Here is a 12,087-nt window from a genome sequence, read left to right on the forward strand (position 1 = left end):
GGAGACGACCGAATCGAAGGCGGCGAGCTCGGCGCAGAGCTTGAAGATGATGTCGAGCTTGGCAGCGCCCCGGCTTGAAGTTGAGGGTGGGGACGAGGTGGAGGAGTCCGGCGGAGCTCCTGGGCGTGCAGAGACGGCGAGAAGAGGCGGTTGACCGCGGCAATGGCGACGAGGTGGCCTCGGGGGCGACGAGCGGAACGCAGAGGGGCGAGGGGCGCCCAAATCCAGTGAGGGGGGGAGTGAGGGGAGAGAGCTAGGGTTTGGCCCGGGGCGAGGCCTTATAGGAGTGGGGGTGCCGGCGGATGGCCGCCACGGCGACGACCGGTGCCGTGGCGGGCATCGGTCATGGCCACGGGGTGGTTCGTGAACAGGGGAGGAGAGGAGGGGTGCGCCTGGGCCGGTGCTCCAGTTGGGCCAGGGAGGTGGGGGTTTTCTTTATTTTTGTTTTTTTCTTTTGTTTATTTTCTTTTTCTGTTTTTATTTCATTTAGATTTATTATAGTTTTATAAAATATAAAAGCAAGTCCTAATTTAGTATTCATAATTATGCTACTGCCCCAATAATTTTGGGCAACAAGTTAAATAGTTTATTATCTATCTATTATATAATTAAACCAAGAGACAAACGAGGTATCACGTTAATCCACACAGGCTAAATTATTTGGTCCGTTAATCATATAGTGGGTCCTAATTATAACGGCTGAGATTTAAAAGGATTTTACGTACAAGATACGTAGGAGCATATTGGCCTGTCACGCTATATCTCTCTAAGAACTCATGCGTGTTGGAATTCAAAAAAAAAAGGACTAAGATGGACGTGTTAGCACATGTTAGGAAAAAGAAGTCCCAAAAAGGAACGACAACAGAATCGTGCATAGCACGGCCACCACACGCAAAAGAGAAATACAAGCACACGTATTATTTTGAAATGCACCATACATCCTTAATAGATCTGTATTTTTTTTTAAATCGCATGAATAGAGGTAGTCGTCAAGAGTCAGAAGGAGCAGAGGAAAAATACGAAGACGTGGCAGCCGTGAGCCCTCGACGCCTCCAAGGAGCCGTGCAGCACACATGCATGCATGCATGCATGCGGCCACATACTGATTAGGGATTAAGTTTTCTCTCTTTCATGCTAATTCAATCATCCATTATTAAATTAATCAAGCATTGTTCTACTATGGTTTTCTTGGCTATCTGATGGGATTGATACAGATGGAAGAGCTGGATTGGAGGCATGTCGCACATCTCCTCGATGGCTGGGTTAGACCATGGCGAGCAAAAGGTAATAACATCACCCTGATTCAATAAAGATGCTCAATTTTTTATAATATGGTCAAGTAGGGTTCCAGTATGAACGGGTCGATGTCTCTACGCAATTGCCTGTCCACCTACGTATATAGTGTCTTTTTACAAGGAAAACTCAACGAATCTTTGATGACTCAATAGGAGAAACACCGAGGATCGAGGCACGGGACAAGAGATGGCCGCAATCGACTCCGGACAAACTCCTCCTATCAATAGGTGGGCGCCGTCTGCATCCGATGCATCCACGTGCGAGCAAAATTGTCATATAGTTTGTCATATGTGTTAAACCAGTCGAAAGGATTCAATTGTTTTCATGTAACGTGCATCTACATGGTATGGATATTTCACTTAAATTACTATATTTGCATCATTTGTTCTACTATGTGATTAATTATTATTCTAAATTTATTAGATAATGCCTTCATATAAATTTTTGAAGTATGAATATGTTCCTGGTAGTTATAGGTAGTATACATGACACTAGAAAGAATTATTTAAGTTTTCCTTTTGTTTTTTACCCTCAGAAAAAAAAGAATGATTTAAATCACGTTAAAGTAATAAGAAAAATTCTCGCTACATAATTAACATCTATAAGTTCCATGTAGCTTTCCTTTTCTAACATGATACTACTAAGTGTGCCCCGAATCCAGCCCGTGAATTAATACATCCTTAACTGATTTCTGGATCCAGCACCACCATCACCGTCGAGTCTACCCACACATGTCCTTTGGTCCATATGACGATGAGACGTGATTAGTGAGGATTTTTAACCAGCGGTGAGCATTTTTTTTTTCAGTTGCATCTCTATTCTGCCATTACTCTTCTACTACTAATCAGTATCTCCCAGTTCACACTCATCTCTCTCCTGCAACACAGAAGTGAAACCCATTTAATATTCATGTGGCGATCATCATGCTGATTTAAGTCGTGAAGAAGCATAGTAGTAGATGGATTGTGTGCCAAAGTTGTCAGCATGGACGGTATGTTTTTTTTGCGGGTGACGGTATGTTTGTTATCCACCACGTGGTAATGGTTTCGAGGATACAATAAATTTTTTATTCACACAAATAATTGGAGTACCTAACAAATTTATCATGTGCAAACATTACTATATGGTATACGTTCCACATTATATGTGTAACATACTGTATAAACTGGAAAAAATGTAATTAGAGTTTTTTTTGTGAGTGTATTTAGAGTTGTTTATTGCAAATCATACATCAATTTCCAAAACTAAAGATGGTAGAGTTTTGCAGTATCACGATTGCATATATCATTGGTTTATGTAATGCCAATTTCTTTTATTTTTATGCACCTCTACTAGACCCATTTTTTATTCCCCACTCATGCTTATCAGCATACAATATCCCGGTCTAAAAGTTAAATTACTATTTTTTTTACCAAATTAATGAATGAAATATATTTCATTTTTGTTATTTATTTATTGGTCTAATAGATCACATAAATATCATGCATTAATTATAGTCCGGGTAACAAGATACTATTCCAGTCAGACTCTATCTTAAAAAACAATTAGCGGTCACACCTACATTTGTCGCCAGGCGATGCTCGACGCCTGCAACGTTTCAATGGTGGCCCGGCCCGGTAAGGTCACCGGAGAAGAGGAAATCGGTGCATGGTCATAAACAGCGGCGAGCTCGACATCGCACCCTGACCCGTCATGCAATGGAAAGGGCATTTCGTTCCAGATGTTCTTTAGGGAGTCTTCAAATTTGGTTTGGGGCGGCGAGGCGGCAGCACTGTTCCAGTGTAGGAATAATGTTCTTCCCGCTCTTTCCACGTTCTATTGGTGTGTTTATCATCACAGGAGGGTGTGAGCGACAGTTAAGTGTTAGACTAGGAAGAACCAAGGAATGTATACATGCACAGGGTTGTGTACACGAAATGCATGACATTGTTTTGTTTTACATGATGGAAATGGCATTGTTTAGGAAGAATTGCTGAATTAATCAAATATATTACTGTTATGAGCGAGCACTGTACCAACAAAACAAACAAAAGCAGGGAGATGGAAACCCTAAACAATGAAAGTTAAGACAATGAGTGAGAAAGAATAACCAACATCGTAGGAAACTTCTCAAACCATACAATATGTGACAGGGTTGAGAGAATTGGGCCAAAATATGACGCCATAGAACTGTGTGGACAAGGGTTTAATGCAACATTCAGAGAAGACGCAATTTAACAAATAAAAGAAAATTTATATGATCCATGAAAATAAATAGGGTTATTATTTAGTGGCGACTATCGATGAGATGTATTACTGAAAACGATAACCAATCACGTACATTTATTTTTAGCTTTTTTGAACATATATATCACTCTGACTAGATCACGTTTGAATCCACTAACTAAACCATTGCTTTTTTGTGTACCATGTATTAAAGTTCACTGACATCCGGAAGCGATAAATGTATACAAAAGAAATACACTTTTCCTTCTATTTTAATCTTCAAAAACCGTTGCTTTAACAAAAATAGGGGGTACGTGTTGGAATGTCTGAGTTAAAATAATATCATTTTTCTCTACATGGACATACAATATGAAGAAACACGATCCCGAAGATAAGTCATTTCCAAGCTCTTACCTGGCAATATTTGTACGCGACGTTTGCCCTACAAACAAATGAGCTGCCATTATGCTCTCACCTAATATATAAAGAAATAGGACATTTTCCTACAACTTATGAAATCCAAAAATCTCTAAACTTACGTATGAAAATTCAACCAAACAATATGGAATTTTAAAATCAGAATTTATTTTACAGTTGATATCATGCAATATGTAGCAATGAATGATAAATGACAACGTGACATGCTACCATGTATTAAAGTTCATTGACAAGATAGTTGGAAAAGAGGTATACATGAGTACCATACACAAGTCCCGGCCACTAACATCCGAAAGCAATACATGTATACAAAACAAATACACCTTTCCTAATATTTTAATTTTCAAAAACCATGGCTTTAAAAAACATAAGGGTAGGTGTGATCGGCTATTTCATGCTGAGCAGTATTTGAATGATGTGGATCATTCCCGCCAAAGTAGAAAAAGACAAATCTTCATTAACATGTCGTGGTTGCGAGACCGACAAAAGGCAACAAACTTTTCTTCGTAATAAGAATAATGAAATATTATTTTTCATAAAATTGGAGGAAACCAGTTTTTGGAAACTTAAACATTCTAAGTATTTGAATACATTTTTTATTATCCTCACACCATTATTTATCTCATTGAGTCTCTTAAGTCCCATTGTTATTTAAATTTTCCATGTGTAGCTTCCAAAAAATCTTCTCATCAATTCATGTGATTATTTTGTTTCTCAAATTATGCATTAATCAATGAAATTCTATTATGTTTTCACACTATATATTTACGCTTAGAAAAGTGACATGATACCAATAACATAGGGTTAAACTTTTTGGATGACTCACACTCAAATTTCCTTCTATATTAAATGTGCAACAAACAGGCTAACAATACTTCGAATCTAATATAATTTTTTTTAGAAAATGTAAATATACATAACAATTTACAAATCTAGCCGCGCAAATGCGCGGGTCACTCCGCTAGTTTCATATTATACAAAAAGGCATTTAATAATTTGTTTTGCTACTGTTTTATTTATTATAAAGCATTTTTAATTTATAAAAATGTGGCTTCTTCACCAAAGTAATGTATGGATTATTTGCCGCAACCCGAACATTTTTGTTTGACTTTTGAAAACTTTTATTGTTTGCCTTTGTTTTAAATTTGAAATTCGAACTAGGTTTCGTACTAACACGAGTTTATCCACAGTAACCGAGGTGACGTGGCATCATTAGCGGGGATCACTGTAGCTTAATTATCGGGCGTCACAGTGAAGTAGTTGAACTTATTGGGCATGTCTGTTTAAACTTCGCTCTGTTTTTGACGTGCTATTTTTCGCACTGCGTGAAGTAGTTGAACTTCTGGGGCATGTCTGTTCGAACTTCACTCGGTTTCACTTTATTTGTATTTTTCTTATATGAAATACACACCATGTAGTACGTGAACTTCCGGTTGTTATCACTTTTGAACTTCTCTCTGGTTTGAGAGAATTATTTTAAAACACAAAAAACAACAAAAAATTTATGTATTTTGGACATCTAAATACACGGTGAACCTCTCTCACAAGAATTTTTTGAACTTTTCCTCGCCGAACAATTGAACTACTAGCAACCATTTTTTTCATTTATGAGTTGTTTTTAAATGTGCAAAAAATGACGGTGTGTTTTTTATTTTTTCAACAGGTAAATACTAGGTTTTAATAAACTCCGAACTTCTCAGTTATTTCAGTTTGAACTTCACCTTTTTAAATTTTGAGTAAAGAATTGTATTTGATTTTTATACAAAAAATCGAACATGGAAATACAAGGTGAACGTCTCTCGCAAGAATTTTTGAACTTCTCCGGACACATCACTCGAACTTCTTTCAATAAACCTTTTAAGCTTTTATTTTTTTATACTTCTATTCTCACCTGAAATGTATTCCTTGCAATACTTGAACTTCTCGTTGTTTTCACTATGAACTTCTGTCGAATTTTTCTGTATACGTCAAATTACACACAATTGAAGGCGGACGCCATTTTTTGCCATTTCAAAACATGTAATTGGAGTTCGGATGTCCTACAATATAAATTCTGAACCAGGCACGGAGGTGCATGTGAACTTCTTGCAACAAATCTAAGTTTTTTATATACTTCGAACTTCTCTGTTATTTTAATTTCAACTTCTTAGGGCGGATCCATGTCGGCGGTGCGCCTCTCTAACAAGAATTTTTGAACTTAGGAGGGAAGAGCACTTGAACTTCTAGCAACCAAAAATTTAGACGTCGCCTTTTTACTCTTTTTTCTCGTATGAAACACACACCATGCAGTACGTGAACTTCTGGCTGTTATCACTTTGAACTTCTCTCTGTTTTCACATTAGTAACGGAAAAAATCTGCGTTTTTCATGGAAATCGAACCGCTCTAACTTTTTTATTTGAACTTATTTGTACGTTGTTTTAGAAATGTGAAAATTGGTGTGTTTTAGAAACATTGAACTTCTGCTTTTTCAAATTGAACTTATTGGTTTTAATTTGAGTTCTTTTAATTTCAACTTCTTGGTTTTAATTTGAACTTTTTTTAGTTTTTCCCTTTTATCTAGTTTTGAAGCTCTTCAATTTATTCTTTAGTAATGAGAAAACATCTGAGTTTTTTTAACCTTCCTACTTCTCTATTTTTTTACTTTGAACTTCTTTGAGATAAATATGGTTTTCTAAGAAAATTTATAGAACCAATATTTGTTCAAACTGCTCTCTCTTTTTTTGGTTTGAAATCCTTGGTTAATTATTTAGTAACGGGGAAAATCCTAGTGTGTAATAAATACTGAACCGCTCTGTTATTTAAATTTGAACTTCTAGGTTTTTGAAGAAACGAAGAAAACCTGTTATATATATAAAAATATGTACTGCTCTATTTATTTTCTTTGACCTTCTTGATTTTCTAATAAAGAATGAACTTCTTCGTTATTTAAATTTGAACTTCTAAGTTTTCTTGTATTGATGAAAACCTATTTTTTATAATCCTTTTGGACTACTCTGTTTTTTAGTTTGACCTTTTTGGTTTTGTAATAAACAGGAACTTCTCAAAAAAATTACTTTGAACCTCTAGTTTTTTTTGAAATGGGGACAATCCTTTCTCATATATTTTTTACAAACGAAGAAGGGAATGCTACTGAGGGATAGCGTCGATGGTCGGAGAGGGGGATGTGGGGCGGCACAGATGGTTGCGAAAGTAATCTTCTCTGTTTTTAAAATGGATAAATCATTTTTTGTACACATTGAAGTTCTTTATTATTTTTGTATTTGATGTTATTCTATTTTTATGGACATGAAAAAAATAATCTTTTTAAAATAAACGCCAGACTGCTCTACTTTTTTTAATTTAATCTTCTTGGTTTGTTTTTTAGAAACAGAGAATATCCAAAATGTATATGTACATCAAACTGCTCTATTTTAAGTCTGATCGACTAAATATATTTTTAAGTCTATCATAGTATGTTAGTAGTAGTCCCTGAAGACACGGTGACAACAATTATAATAAACTCACAAGTAAAGAACACTCGCATCTCCCATCCGTACATCTAACTCACTCAAACCCATAAGCAAATCACTCTACGTAACGCCTCACACTGGTACTTCTAGCTGACAGAGACATGACCTGCTTAGCTTGGTTAACAACCACTAGGCTATGCCAGAATCAGCGAGTGCACAACTAGCTCCTGCCTCTGGCTACTTCCCTGGAGCATTGCCGGAGGCGATCGAATGCATCAAGCGTGTGCTTCAAACATATTACACATGGATCAAGTACAACTTTATTGACGGCGATGGTGACCATGGACGGTGGAAGAAAGACGATTGGCACGACCTGTACGAGTCGTCCTGCTAGTGTGGTACAATGTGGACTTCGGCAACGCCATTTATATGGCCAGGAGGTAGCAACGGCGGGTGGAGACGTAGCAGAAGGGAAGGTCGCGGGCTGGAGGTGCGATGTTGGGAGCTTGCTTGCTAGAGCAGCGGGAGAAAGAGGTATGTTGCAGGGCGGTTGTCCGCATTTATGCATCAGGGAAAGGGGCCATAGCTGCGGGTGAGAAAGCAATGTTCAGAGACGTGTTGCTCATTCACTGAAATCGATGGAACTATTCTAGTCTGATACTTCACAAATTTGAAATCTAAGCAGAGTTTTTGCTGGAACTTACCTCGTGGAAAATCACTAGATCCGAGATCGCACGACTTCTTTCTTTATCATATCTGAACTTCAGATTAGTGCCTTCCCATTTTTTGCTCTGGCACGCTGTACAAGCTTCAGATAGTACATTAGAGAGCAAGAGCACAATACACAACACTGGAAGCGAGTAGGAGAAAGCTTTTTCCATCAATTAGGACATTGATGAAAACAACAAAGAACACTTACTTGATAACTAAGAAACATGGCAAAAAAATTCAGCAGAAAAAGTAGAACTCAAATCACAAATTTTCACATTCTACACGGTTAATTCTTTTTAACAACATAAGTACGAAATTAATTAACGAATCAAAACTCGGAAAATGACTCTGTTTTATGCAGATGTAGACCCAATCATTCATGATTCTTCTTTAACATACTAAGATGAACAACAAAGAAGAATCCATACCAACAATACTGACTTGCAAACAATATTGTAGAAACAAACATCAGAGTTACCCGTCCCTTGAACGAGTAGAGCTGAGGCAACAAGTTCAGTTGTACAAACGGAACAAACAAAGTGTGTTTACAGCTCTTGCGATGCGCAAGAAAGTCTAACAACGGCGACGGACAAGCTCGCCAGGAGCAGTAGGCGATGCAAACAACACACTGAAATTTAGAGATAGCGACGAACTCACATCCGTCGTTAGCACAGCAAGCAGAGAGCAAGACAACACATCAATTTCCCCTAAAGAAAATTAGAATATGAAGTCTCCAAAAAAAGGGTGTGGCATGCCATCCAAATGGAGCAGCAGAGGCGAGGTTGATTCATCGTCTAGCAATGACCACTTTGTGGGAGGGAGCACCGTGTGTCCAATCCGTCCGGCTGCTGTAGTGACATTTGAACTTCTTGCAGCGGCACAAGCTTCCTACAGAGGCATGGCAGAGCAGACCCGCATGGCACGGGTGAGGCGGGATCAGGAGTAGCTCCAGGATGGAAAGGGAGGTAAAGCTGGAGAAGGTCAGGGGGTCAAGGGTCACCGGGGGCGACGCACTAGTGCGAGAAGGCACGGCGGCGCTCGGACGGTGCGTGGCTACCGGAAGGAAGGAGGCATTCGGCGACAGCGAGGCATCTGGCGACGACGACAACTGGGCGGGTGTCGGTGTCAAAACCGGCGGATCTCGGGTAGGGGGTCCCGATCTGTGCGTCTAAGGCTAATGGTAACAGGAGGCAAGGGACATGATGTTTTAACCAGGTTCGGGCCCTCTCTATGGAGGTAAAACCCTACTTCCTGCTTGATTGATCTTGATGATATGAGTATTACAAGAGTTGATCTACCACGAGATCGTAGAGGCTAAACCCTAGAAGCTAGCCTATGATGATTATGATTGTCCCTATACGGACCAAACCCTCCGGTTTATATAGACACCGGAGGGGGTTAGGGTTTACACAGAGTCAGTTACAAAGAAGGAGATCTAATATCCGGATCGTCAAGCTTGTCTTCCACGCAAAGGAGAGTCCCATCCGGACACGGGACAAAGTCTTGAGTCTTGTGTCTTCACGGTCCATCAGTCCGGCCGAAATATATAGTCCGGCTGTCCAGATACCCCCTAGTCCAGAACTCCCTCAGTAGCCCCTAAACCAGGCTTCAATGAGGATGAGTCCGACGCGCAGTTTTGTCTTCGGCATTGCAAGGCGGGTTCCATCTGCGAATACTCCAAAGCAGATTTAAGGATTGCGTCCGGCTATATGAGATAACTTACGCACACCATCGTAGGGGGCACAACACCCCACAAATCTGATCTGCTGACAATTTTTCTTGCGGGGAGCCCTTACATCGTGGCTTGTCCAATACGAACCGGTTTTCTTGGCCTGCCTCGACACATGTTGTGAGGCGGTTTTATTGGCACGCCTTGCCAAAGCAGAGATCGTGTTCCTCTTATCGCGGGATCCTCCATCAATACGAGCGCGTGCAACCCCACGACACCTGTTGGTATGACTCCGTGTTTTTAGGTAAGTCCCAAGCGGTTACGCTGAGGACGCTTGATATTCACCCCCTTTATAGAGGGGCCGAGGCCTATCCCTCTTTTCTACCATGCTTGCGCCTTTTCGCATCTCGAGTTCTAACACCTGAAGCCCAATCTCAAGCACTTCGGATCTTCAATCATGTCCGGATCCAACCTTCAAGGTCAGTGGATGGCCTCCTCGGTCAAAGAGGAGGACATCGTGAAGCTTAGGGAGGTCAGATATCTGACCACCGACATCAAGCATAGGCTTCCTGCTCTAGGGCAGGTCATCCCTACCCCCAAGCCCAACAAGAGCGTCGTATTTGTTTCACACTTCCTCCGCGGCTTAGGCTTCACCCTTGATCCCTTTGTGAGGGGGCTCATGTTCTATTACGGGCTAGATTTTCATGATCTAGCTCCGGACACCATCCTTCACATCTCGTCATTCATCGTTGTGTGCGAAGCTTTTCTCCACGTCACCCCGCACTTTGGCTTATAGCTCAAGACCTTCAATATGAAGCCGAAGATGATTGAGGGGCGACACGCAGAGTGTGGAGGTGCTGTAATAAGCAGGAATGCTGACGCCCCATGGCCAGTGGGCTCCTTCCCAGAGGTGTCCGATCTATGGAAGCGGAGGTGGTTTTATGTCACGGCTCCCAGAGGCACAAAGTGGGTGGCTGCCCTCGACTTCCGTTCGGGCCCTCCACCTCAACTGGCGTCATTGGCCAATGTAGGACGGGATTGGGGGCCTGCTAATGATGTACCAACACTACAGAGCCGCATCCAGGAGCTTCTTGGGAGGGACATTAGCCTTGTCAGCATAATTCAGGTAATGCTAGTCCGACGGATGTTGCCGTGCAAACGCTGGCCTCTCCGGATGTGGGAGTTCAATCCGGAAGGTCCACGGACTATTCTGCACTTCTTCGGCATGACGCTCAAAGGGATGTGCAAGTTATTCTTCGGACCACAAGTAAAGTGTCCAGACACCATCGAGGATGCGGGCCTGAGCTGCAACCGCCTAGATACCCAAGTAAGTAACCCAGAAACCGAACACTTCGTTCATATTTATCATAACGTTATCCTGAAAATCCTCCGTGGCCAGGAATGGCTCAGCAAGGCGGAGAGAATCAGGTGTCTGGCGCCACTTCCCGAAGGCTCGCCTAGTCCCGCCATAGCCGAGATGCTTGGTCGTGTGCTAAGTAAAGTGCCATCGGGGAAAGACGAAGGGAAGAACAGAGAAGCAGAACTTCACACATTACACATCCAAATCGGGGGAATTGCTACCTCCCCAAAGGAGGATAGTCGGGGAGGGGAATCTAAGGTCTCCTCCCCTCGCGGGAAGAAGAGGGCCGCCTCCGAAGACTTGGAGACGGAGGTGCCAAGAGAAGGGAAGAAAACCTCACCAGGGGGCCCTGCCTAGAAGGGCGTCTTCACCGCGCCATGCCCGCAAACGGGCCAGCCCTCAGCCGAGCTGTAAGTTAATCGTAAAAACAAAGCTAGTGCTTCCTCCTCCGAGAACAGTAACCAGGATCCATTCTTTGCAGACTGGCTAGCAGCTCTTCTCGACAGAGTTCGTCTTCGAGGGATCTCCTTTCAGAGATGATGGAGAGTGAAACCCCACCAGCCTCTCCGCCTTATGGGGCGGGCGACCCCGAGGTATCATCACGGAGGAGTCCAGATCTGCCAAGGCCAGAAGCTAGTACTTCGGCCACCCTAAGCCCGGAGCGTTCGGCTCCCACGGGGGGTGATAAGAAGGGCTCGGCACAGTTCGACGACCGGCCGGATACGCTGACGGGTCTTCTAGAGCAAGCTGCTCTCTCGGAGGATCACCGTTCATTAATGAGCACGGTGCTTGAGAAGATTTCATCCGCCACAAGTGGGTTAAATAAAGGTTTTACGAGCCTGCTCAGAGGCTTTGAGGTATGTAACAAAATACGTAATTCTTGATTGTGGCGACGCGCTAGGTGTGCTCCATATGGATAGTAGCCCCTGAGACTCTGGTTGCCAGCCCAAGGCAGCAA

The 12,087-nt window shown here is 41.8% G+C and overlaps 1 long non-coding RNA gene across 1 annotated transcript; it reads left to right on the forward strand.

Annotated features, from left to right (window-relative positions):
- Nucleotides 1-1,999: 1,999 nt before the first annotated feature.
- Nucleotides 2,000-3,193, forward strand: LOC123133906 (uncharacterized). The gene is made up of 3 exons (XR_006465428.1): nt 2,000-2,083; nt 2,184-2,287; nt 2,870-3,193. It is a non-coding gene; the product is annotated as an uncharacterized lncRNA (long non-coding RNA).
- Nucleotides 3,194-12,087: the final 8,894 nt, after the last annotated feature.

Source organism: Triticum aestivum, chromosome 6B (genome assembly GCF_018294505.1).
Source record: "Triticum aestivum cultivar Chinese Spring chromosome 6B, IWGSC CS RefSeq v2.1, whole genome shotgun sequence".
In the NCBI taxonomy this organism is placed as follows: Eukaryota; Viridiplantae; Streptophyta; class Magnoliopsida; order Poales; family Poaceae; genus Triticum; species Triticum aestivum.